Source organism: Lygodium microphyllum, chromosome 23, assembly GCF_053477565.2.
Source record: "Lygodium microphyllum isolate KBCC chromosome 23, Lygodium_microphyllum_v1.1.10, whole genome shotgun sequence".
Taxonomy (NCBI): domain Eukaryota; kingdom Viridiplantae; phylum Streptophyta; class Polypodiopsida; order Schizaeales; family Lygodiaceae; genus Lygodium; species Lygodium microphyllum.
The window spans coordinates 122,554,009-122,563,146 of NC_141157.1; positions in this window are offsets into that span (position 1 = coordinate 122,554,009).

Below are 9,138 nucleotides of genomic sequence, written 5' to 3' on the forward strand. Positions count from 1 at the left end.
ATTTCGGGGCCTGTTTTGAAGGCGGAAGTTTTCTGCACGCACTCAGGAAAAGACCCTATTTTATGCTGTGCGACCACTGTTCTACAGGTCAGTGAAAAGTTACTGTAGAAATTGCATCGTATGCTTGTGGCAGAGACATTGGGAGTTTCAGAATCATCATTGGTTCCTGTTTATGCAAAATCGTCACTAGGAAGTGACTGTGTGGTCAAATACCACTTTCGCCAGTTTTGCAGATTTGCCCTTGTGAGGGTGAAGCTGTGTTTTTTGCAGTGACAGAATTTCTTGCAGTATTCTATAATAGCATCTGATTCTCTTTCACAGATTGTCACTGAAAAGCTTGACAAGAACAACTTCCAGGCATGGAAGTTTAGAATGACGAATTTCCTTATGGGAAAAGGATATTGGGAATTTGTTGCAGGAAATGAAGAAGAACCAGTTCTTCCTGATGTTCCCAATCAACAGCAAATGCAGGCATTCAAATCATGGCATGAGAGAGCCAGGAAAGTTATGTACTGGCTGTCTATCAGTATTTCAGACTCTATGATTGTGCATATTCAGAATGCAAGTATGCCAAAGGAGGCATGGGATACTTTGTCAAAAATGTATAGCACAAATACGCAAGCTAGGAAAATGCAGCTCAAGCAAGAGTTGCATAATGTGCAAAGAGAAAGTATGAGCATCAATGACTACCACATGAAGGTGAAGAAGATTGCAGATGCACTTGCTTCCATTGGGTCGCCAGTGGAAGATGATGATTTAGTTTCCGTGACCTTGAATGGTCTAGGAAAGGATTATGCACAATTTCGGACATCCATTTCAATTCATGAAAGATTTCCTGATTTTGAGGAGTTGATTGCTCTTCTAATTTCTGAAGAGCAGAGAAATGGTGGTGCATCTTCTTCAGGAGGAACTTCAAAAGAAGCTGTCTTCTACTCAAATGCTAGAAGAGGTAGAGGCAGAGGTAGAGGAGGCCGATTTGGAGGCCGTGGTAGAAATCAGAATATGCAGCAAACTCAAGAAAACCAGTCCTATGGAGGAGGACGTGGTAACTCTAGAGGCAGGGGGAGCCAAAGAGGTCGTGGTGGATGGCAAAGAGGTCAAAATGCAAACAGTAATGTTGAATGCTACTACTGTGGTAAAATGGGTCATATGGCTAAAGACTGCTATAAAAAGCAGAATGACATCATGAATGGAAAACTGCAACAAGGGAATTATGCATCTTCTAGTAGACAGGGTGATGACAGAAATGAGCATTTGTTCATGGTGCAGCACATGAACAATTCTGTGACAAGTGTAGAAGAAAGCAATGATGTATGGTATGTTGACTCAGGTGCATCAAACCACATGACAGGTCATGCAGAATGGATGGAGGATGCAAGGAAAATGAAAAAACCAGGATTTGTGGAGACTGGTGATGATACTGCACATCCGATTGTGCAGATTGGAAAAATTCCTTTGTCTATGTAGGATGGGAAAAAGAAATACCTGTCCGATGTATTTCATGTCCCGAATATCACCAAGAATCTGGTTTCTGTTGGTCAAATGGTTGAACAGGGCTTGCAGGTCAGATTTAATCCTCATGGATGCTTTGTTGAGGATATGAAAAATAAAGGTCGCTTGATAGCAAAAGGAAAGAAGAAGGGCAGAATGTTTACATTGGATGCAGACATGCCTGAATTGAGTGCAGCAATGTTTGCACATGGGACCGGTGTAGTTGCAGATATTGATATCTGGCATAAACGCATTGGTCATGTTAATGTACAGCGATTTAAATCAATGCAGGCCCAAAACATTGTTGCAGGATTGCCTAAGTTCAAGGTTGCAGAAATGCATAAGGTATGTGAAGCATGTCAGTTTGGAAAACAGGCAAGGAAACCATTTCCTAGACATGTTCAAGAGAGTAAGAAGCCATTGGAATTAATCCACTCTGATGTGTGGACTACTAAAGCTGCATCTCTTGGAGGCTATCATTATTTTGTCACTTTTATTGATGACTATAGCAGAAAAGTTTGGGTGTATTTTATGAAAAAGAAAAGTGAAGTTTTTGGGCATTTCAAAACTCTTAAAGCTATGGTTGAAAAAGAAACAGGTCTGCAGATAAAATGCCTAAGGTCAGATGGAGGGGGAGAGTACCTCTCAAATGAGTTTGCAAGGTTCTTGCAGGTGTTGAGATATCGAGCTCCACTCGTGATACGCCAGGGTGACCGTTGTGTATTTATGTCACCGACTTGTCAGTTGCAGACGCGGTTGGTACACCGCCCATGAATAATAGCTACATGATAGCTATCCTTATCTACTCTAGTTTGTGGCTCAGTTAGTATGCCACCTTAGTTAGTTGAGTTTGGTTTGAGACCCATATAGAGGGTTCTTCTATTTCTTTGTATCAGAGTTCTTTTGGCTTACACAACTAAGAAGAGGAAAACTGTTTTCAGCCTCCACCCTTGTGTGTCTTCCCCCATTGTGCAAGCAAGAAAGCTTCAAGCGAGACTCCTTCCTTCTCTCCCACAATCTTGACATGGTATCAGAGCCTTGTTCGTGGTAAGGAGCTCAAGAAAGCAAGCCAAGCTCGCGGTGGTCTGGTAAGAGGAGCAGTGTTGCTTTCATTTTCTGTTTTGGGAGCAGATCTCTGCAGGTAGCACAGCCGGAAATTGCAGGAGTGCATTGTCTCAGGTTGAGACACCCTTCGCGGTGAAGCAAGAGGGCAGTATATGCTGCGGGATAGGCTTTAGCCCTTGGCGACCTTGTTTTTTTGATTTGAGGCCATTTCGGGGCCTGTTTTGCAGACGGAAGTTTTCTGCACGCACTCAGGAAAAGGCTCAGTTTTATGCTGTGCAGCCACTGTTCTACAGGTCGGTGAAAAGTTACTATAGAAATTGCATCGTATGCTTGTGCGCAGAGACATTGGGAGTTTCAGAATCATCCTTGGTTCCTGTTTATGCAAAATCATCACTAGGAAGTGACTGTGTGGTCAAATACCACTTTCGCCAGTTTTGCAGATTTGCCCTTGTGAGGGTGAAGCTGTGTTTTTTGCAGTGACAGAATTTCTTGCAGTATTCTGTAGTGGCGTCTGATTCTCTTTCACAGATTGTCACTGAAAAGCTTGACAAGAACAACTTCCAGGCATGGAAGTTTAGAATGACGAATTTCCTTATGGGAAAAGGATATTGGGAATTTGTTGCAGGAAATGAAGAAGAACCAGTTCTTCCTGATGTTCCCAATCAACAACGAATGCAGGCATTTAAAACATGGCATGAGAGAGCCAGGAAAGTTATGTACTGGCTGTCTATCAGCATTTCAGACTCTATGATTGTGCATATTCATGAAACAAGTACGCCAAAGGAGGCATGGGATACTTTGTCAAAAATGTATAGCACAAATATGCAAGCCAGGAAAATGCAGCTCAAGCAAAAGTTGCACAATGTGCAAAGAGAAAATATGAGCATCAACGACTACCACATGAAGGTGAAGAAGATTGCAGATGCACTTGCTTCCATTGGGTCGCCAGTGGAAGATGATGATTTAGTTTCCGTGACCTTGAATGGTCTAGGAAAGGATTATGCACAGTTTCGGACATCCATTTCAGTTCGTGAAAGATTTTCTGATTTTGAGGAGTTGATTGCTCTTCTAATTTCTGAGGAGTAGAGAAATGGTGGTGCATCTTCTTCAGGAGGAACTTCAAAAGAAGCTATCTTCTACTCAAATGCTGGAAGAGGTAGAGGCAGAGGTAGAGGAGGCCGATTTGGAGGCCGTGGTAGAAATCAGAATATGCAGCAAACTCAAGAAAACCAGTCCTATGGAGGAGGACGTGGTAACTCTAGAGGCAGGGGGAGCCAAAGAGGTCGTGGTGGATGGCAAAGAGGTCAAAATGCAAACAGTAATGTTGAATGCTACTACTGTGGTAAAATGGGTCATATGGCTAAAGACTGCTATAAAAAGCAGAATGACATCATGAATGGAAAACTGCAACAAGGGAATTATGCATCTTCTAGTAGACAGGGTGATGACAGAAATGAGCATTTGTTCATGGTGCAGCACATGAACAATTCTGTGACAAGTGCAGAAGAAAGCAATGATGTATGGTATGTTGACTCAGGTGCATCAAACCACATGACAGGTCATGCAGAATGGATGGAGGATGCAAGGAAAATGGAAAAACCAGGATTTGTGGAGACTGGTGATGATACTGCACATCCTATTGTGCAGATTGGAAAAATTCCCTTGTCTATGCAGGATGGGAAAAAGAAATACCTGTCCAATGTATTTCATGTCCCGAATATCACCAAGAATCTGGTTTCTGTTGGTCAAATGGTTGAACAGGGCTTGCAGGTCAGATTTAATCCTCATGGATGCTTTGTTGAGGATATGAAAAATAAACATGGGACCGGTGTAGTTGCAGATATTGATATCTGGCATAAACGCATTGGTCATGTTAATGTACAGCGACTTAAATCAATGCAGGCCCAAAATATTGTTGCAGGTTTGCCGAAATTCAAGGTTGCAGAAATGCATAAGATATGTGAAGCCTGTCAGTTTGGAAAACAGGCAAGGAAACCATTTCCTAGACATGTTCAAGAGAGTGAGAAGCCATTGGAATTAATCCACTTTGATGTGTGGACTACTAAAGCTGCATCTCTTGGAGGCTGTCATTATTTTGTCACTTTTATTGATGACTATAGCAGAAAAGTTTGGGTGTATTTTATGAAAAAGAAAAGTGAAGTTTTTGGGCATTTCAAAACTCTTAAAGCTATGGCTGAAAAAGAAACAGGTCTGCAAATAAAATGCCTAAGGTCAGATGGAGGGGGAGAGTACCTCTCAAATGAGTTTGCAAAGTTCTTGCAGGAGCATGGCATAAAGCATCAATATTCATGCAGTTATACCCCACAACAAAATGGAATTGCAGAAAGGAAAAACAGGCATATTGGAGAGGTATCTCGTGCCATGCTCAATGACTTGCCAGATTTTTATTGGGCTGAAGCAGTTGCTACAGCAGTCTACATAATGAACAGGACTCCCACTGCAGCAATACATGGAATGACTCCAGAGGAGAGGTATACTGGTAGGAAACCAGATATTTCTCATTTGAAAATTTTTGGTTGCATTGCCTATGTACATGTGCCAGATGAGCTGAGATCCAAGTTGGATCCAAAAGCTGAGAAGTGCATCTTTATTGGTTACTCTCTGCAGCAAAAAGGGTATAGATGCTATAACCCTTCTACTCGTAAGTTTACAGTGAGCAGAGATGTTGTTTTTGATGAGATGAGTAGCTGGTATAAACCAGTAAATGTGATTGATGATGAAGATGCACAAAATGGTAATGCTACACAGAATTCACAGCAGCAGTCACAAAATATTAGTGGACCTGGAGCGTCCTCTAGCAATGGTTCACATTCTTCGCCATGGACAGGCAGATTGAGATCAGGAGAATCTTCTCAAAGCAATGCAGATAGTGGTATGCAGGTATCACGAAAAGGAAAAGAGAAGGTTGATCAGCCCATGTTTGATGTGAATGCAGGTCACTCTTATGTGGATGGTGAATCCAGTGGCTCAGAACAGAGCATTGATGATGAGTTGGGTATTTCTTCTATTGTTACACCTGGAGTAAGGAAGACCAGGGATGTTTTGAGAGCACCTGGGAGTGAACCTACTTTGCGCAGGTCTACGAGAGCTAGGTATCCTGTGGATAGGCTGAAATATGATGGATTTACAGCCATTCACTATGCATATATGGTCAAAGTGATACAGGAACCAGAACCCACATCTTTTGAGCAAGCCATGGGAAAATAAAAATGGGAGAAAGCCATGGATGAAGAAATGGATGCCTTGGAAGAAAATGCTACATGGGAGTTAGTACCTTTGCCTAAAGGTAAGAATGCAATTGGCTGTAAGTGGGTTTATAAGGTGAAGCACAATGCAGATGGTTCTGTGAACAGATACAAGGCAAGATTAGTAGTCAAGGGGTATGCACAAACATATGGCATTGACTATGAAGAAACATTCAGTCCAGTTGCAAGGATGGCAACTGTAAGAGCAGTCATTGCTACGGCTGCATCAAAGGAATGGTCTTTACATCAGATGGATGTAAAGAATGCCTTCTTGCATGGTGATTTGCAAGAAGAGGTCTATATGGAGCAGCCACCAGGTTATGTGCATGCTGTTCATCCTGAGTTTGTTTGCAGGTTGAAGAAAGCCTTGTATGGCTTGAAGCAAGCACCTAGAGCATGGTCTGACAAGATAGGACAGTATCTTGTCACTATTGGCTTTCAGATTTCCAAGGCAGATTTCTCACTTTATGTGAGAAAAACAGAGAAAGGTATTATGCTACTTGTCATTTATGTTGATGATTTGATTATGACAGGTGACAGTGTTGAAGATATCCTTCATGTGAAAATGCTATTGAAGCAGAAGTTTGAGATGAAGGATTTGGGAGAGCTACGTTATTTCTTGGGCATTGAGGTGATTAGATCACCAAGTGGGATACAGCTCTTGCAGAGGCAGTATGGATTGGACATGCTGTCCAAATATGGGATGACAGGCTGTAAGCCTATTTCAGTTCCTTTGGAGCAAAATGTGAAGCTGAGCACAGATGCAGGTGAGCTTCTAGAAGACCCTACTATGTACAGGCGCATAGTAGGAAGTTTGATTTATATGACTATTACCAGGCCAGATTTGAGCTATGCTGTTGGATTGGTAAGTCAGTTTATGCAGGCTCCAAGGAAACCACATTTGGATGCGGCTAGATGCATACTTAGGTATGTGAAGTCCACATTGCAGTATGGACTATTTTATGAGACTGGGGTTCAGATACAGTTGCATGGATACACTGATGCTGATTGGGCTGGTAGTATTTCTGATAGACGATCTACCAGTGGATATGTATTCTCTTTTGGGAGTGCTGCAATCACTTGGAGTAGCAAGAAACAGCCTACAGTTGCCTTGTCGAGCACAGAGGCTGAGTACAGGGGTGCAGCAATGGCTGCATGTGAGGTAGCTTGGTTGCATAAGCTACTTTATGATATGCATCAGTCTACAGATGGGCCAGTTGTCATTTATTGTGACAACATGAGTAGTATACACTTGGCAAATAACCCAGTCTATCATGCTAGAACAAAGCACATTGAGGTACATTATCACTATGTGCGAGAGAGGGTTTTACTAGGTCTTATTGATCTAGTTTATGTCAGCATAGAGGATCAGGTAGCTGACATATTCACGAAGGCATTGGGCGGAGAGAAGCTGCGCAAGTTCAGAGACCTGCTTGGTGTGCAGGAATTGGGATTGAGCTCGAGGGGGAGTGTTGAGATATCGAGCTCCACTCGTGATACGCCAGGGTGACCGTTGTGTATTTATGTCACCGACTTGTCAGTTGCAGACGCGGTTGGTACACCGCCCATGAATAATAGCTACATGATAGCTATCCTTATCTACTCTAGTTTGTGGCTCAGTTAGTATGCCACCTTAGTTAGTTGAGTTTGGTTTGAGACCCATATAGAGGGTTCTTCTATTTCTTTGTATCAGAGTTCTTTTGGCTTACACAACTAAGAAGAGGAAAACTGTTTTCAGCCTCCACCCTTGTGTGTATTCCCCCATTGTGCAAGCAAGAAAGCTTCAAGCGAGACTCCTTCCTTCTCTCCCACAATCTTGACAGTAGGAGCATGGCATAAAGCAGCAATATTCATGCAGTCATACCCCACAGCAAAATGGAATTGCAGAAAGAAAAAACAGACATATTGGAGAGGTGTCTCGTGCCATGCTCAATGAAAAAGACCTGCCAGATTTTTATTGGGTTGAAGCAGTTGCTACAGCAGTCTACATAATAAACAGGATTCCCACTGCAGCAATACATGGAATGACTCCAAAGGAGAGGTATACTGATAGGAAACCAGATATTTCTCATTTGAAAATTTTTGGTTGCATTGCCTATGTACATGTGCCAGATGAGTTGAGATCCAAGTTGGATCCAAAAGCTGAGAAGTGCATCTTGATTGGTTACTGTCTGCAGCAAAAAGGGTATAGATGCTATAACCCTTCTACTCGTAAGTTTACAGTGAGCAGAGATGTTGTTTTTGATGAGATGAGTAGCTGGTATAAACCAGTAAATGTGATTGATGATGTAGATGCACAAAATGGTAATGCTGCACAGAATTCACAGCAGCAGTCACAAAATATTAGTGGACCTGGAGCGTCCTCTAGCAGTGGTTCACATTCTTCGCCATGGACAGGCAGATTGAGATCAGGAGAATCTTCTCAAAGTAATGCAGATAGTGGTATGCAGGTATCACGAAAAGGAAAAGAGAAGGTTGATCAGCCCATGTTTGATGTGAATGCAGTTCAATCTTATGTGGATGGTGAATCCAGTGGCTCAGAACAGAGGATTGATGATGAGTTGGGTATTCCTTCTATTGTTACACCTGGAGTAAGGAAGACCAGGGATGTTTTGAGAGCACCTGGGAGTGAACCCTTTTTGCGCAGATCTACCAGAGTTAGGTATCCTGTGGATAGGCTGAAATATGATGGATTTACAGCCATTCACTATGCATATATGGTCAAGGTGATACAGGAACCAGAACCCACTTCTTTTGAGAAAGCCATGGGAAAAGAAAAATGGGAGAAAGCCATGGATGAAGAAATGGATGCCTTGGAAGCAAATGCTACATGGGAATTGGTACCTTTGCCTAAAGGTAAGAATGCAATTGGCTGTAAGTGGGTTTATAAGGTGAAGCACAATGCAGATGGTTCTGTGAACAGATACAAGGCAAGATTAGTAGTCAAGGGGTATGCACAAACATATGGCATTGACTATGAAGAAACATTCAGTCCGGTTGCAAGGATGGCAACCGTAAGAGCAGTCATTGCTATGGCTGCATCAAAGGGATGGTCTTTACATCAGATGGATGTAAAGAATGCCTTCTTGCATGGTGATTTGCAAGAAGAGGTCTATATGGAGCAGCCACCAGGTTATGTGCATGCTGTTCATCCTGAGTTTGTTTGCAGGTTGAAGAAAGCCTTGTATGGCTTGAAGCAAGCACCTAGAGCATGGTCTGACAAGATAGGGCAGTATCTTGTCACTATTGGCTTTCAGATTTCCAAGGCAGATTTCTCACTTTATGTGAGAAAGACAGAGAAATGTATTATGCTACT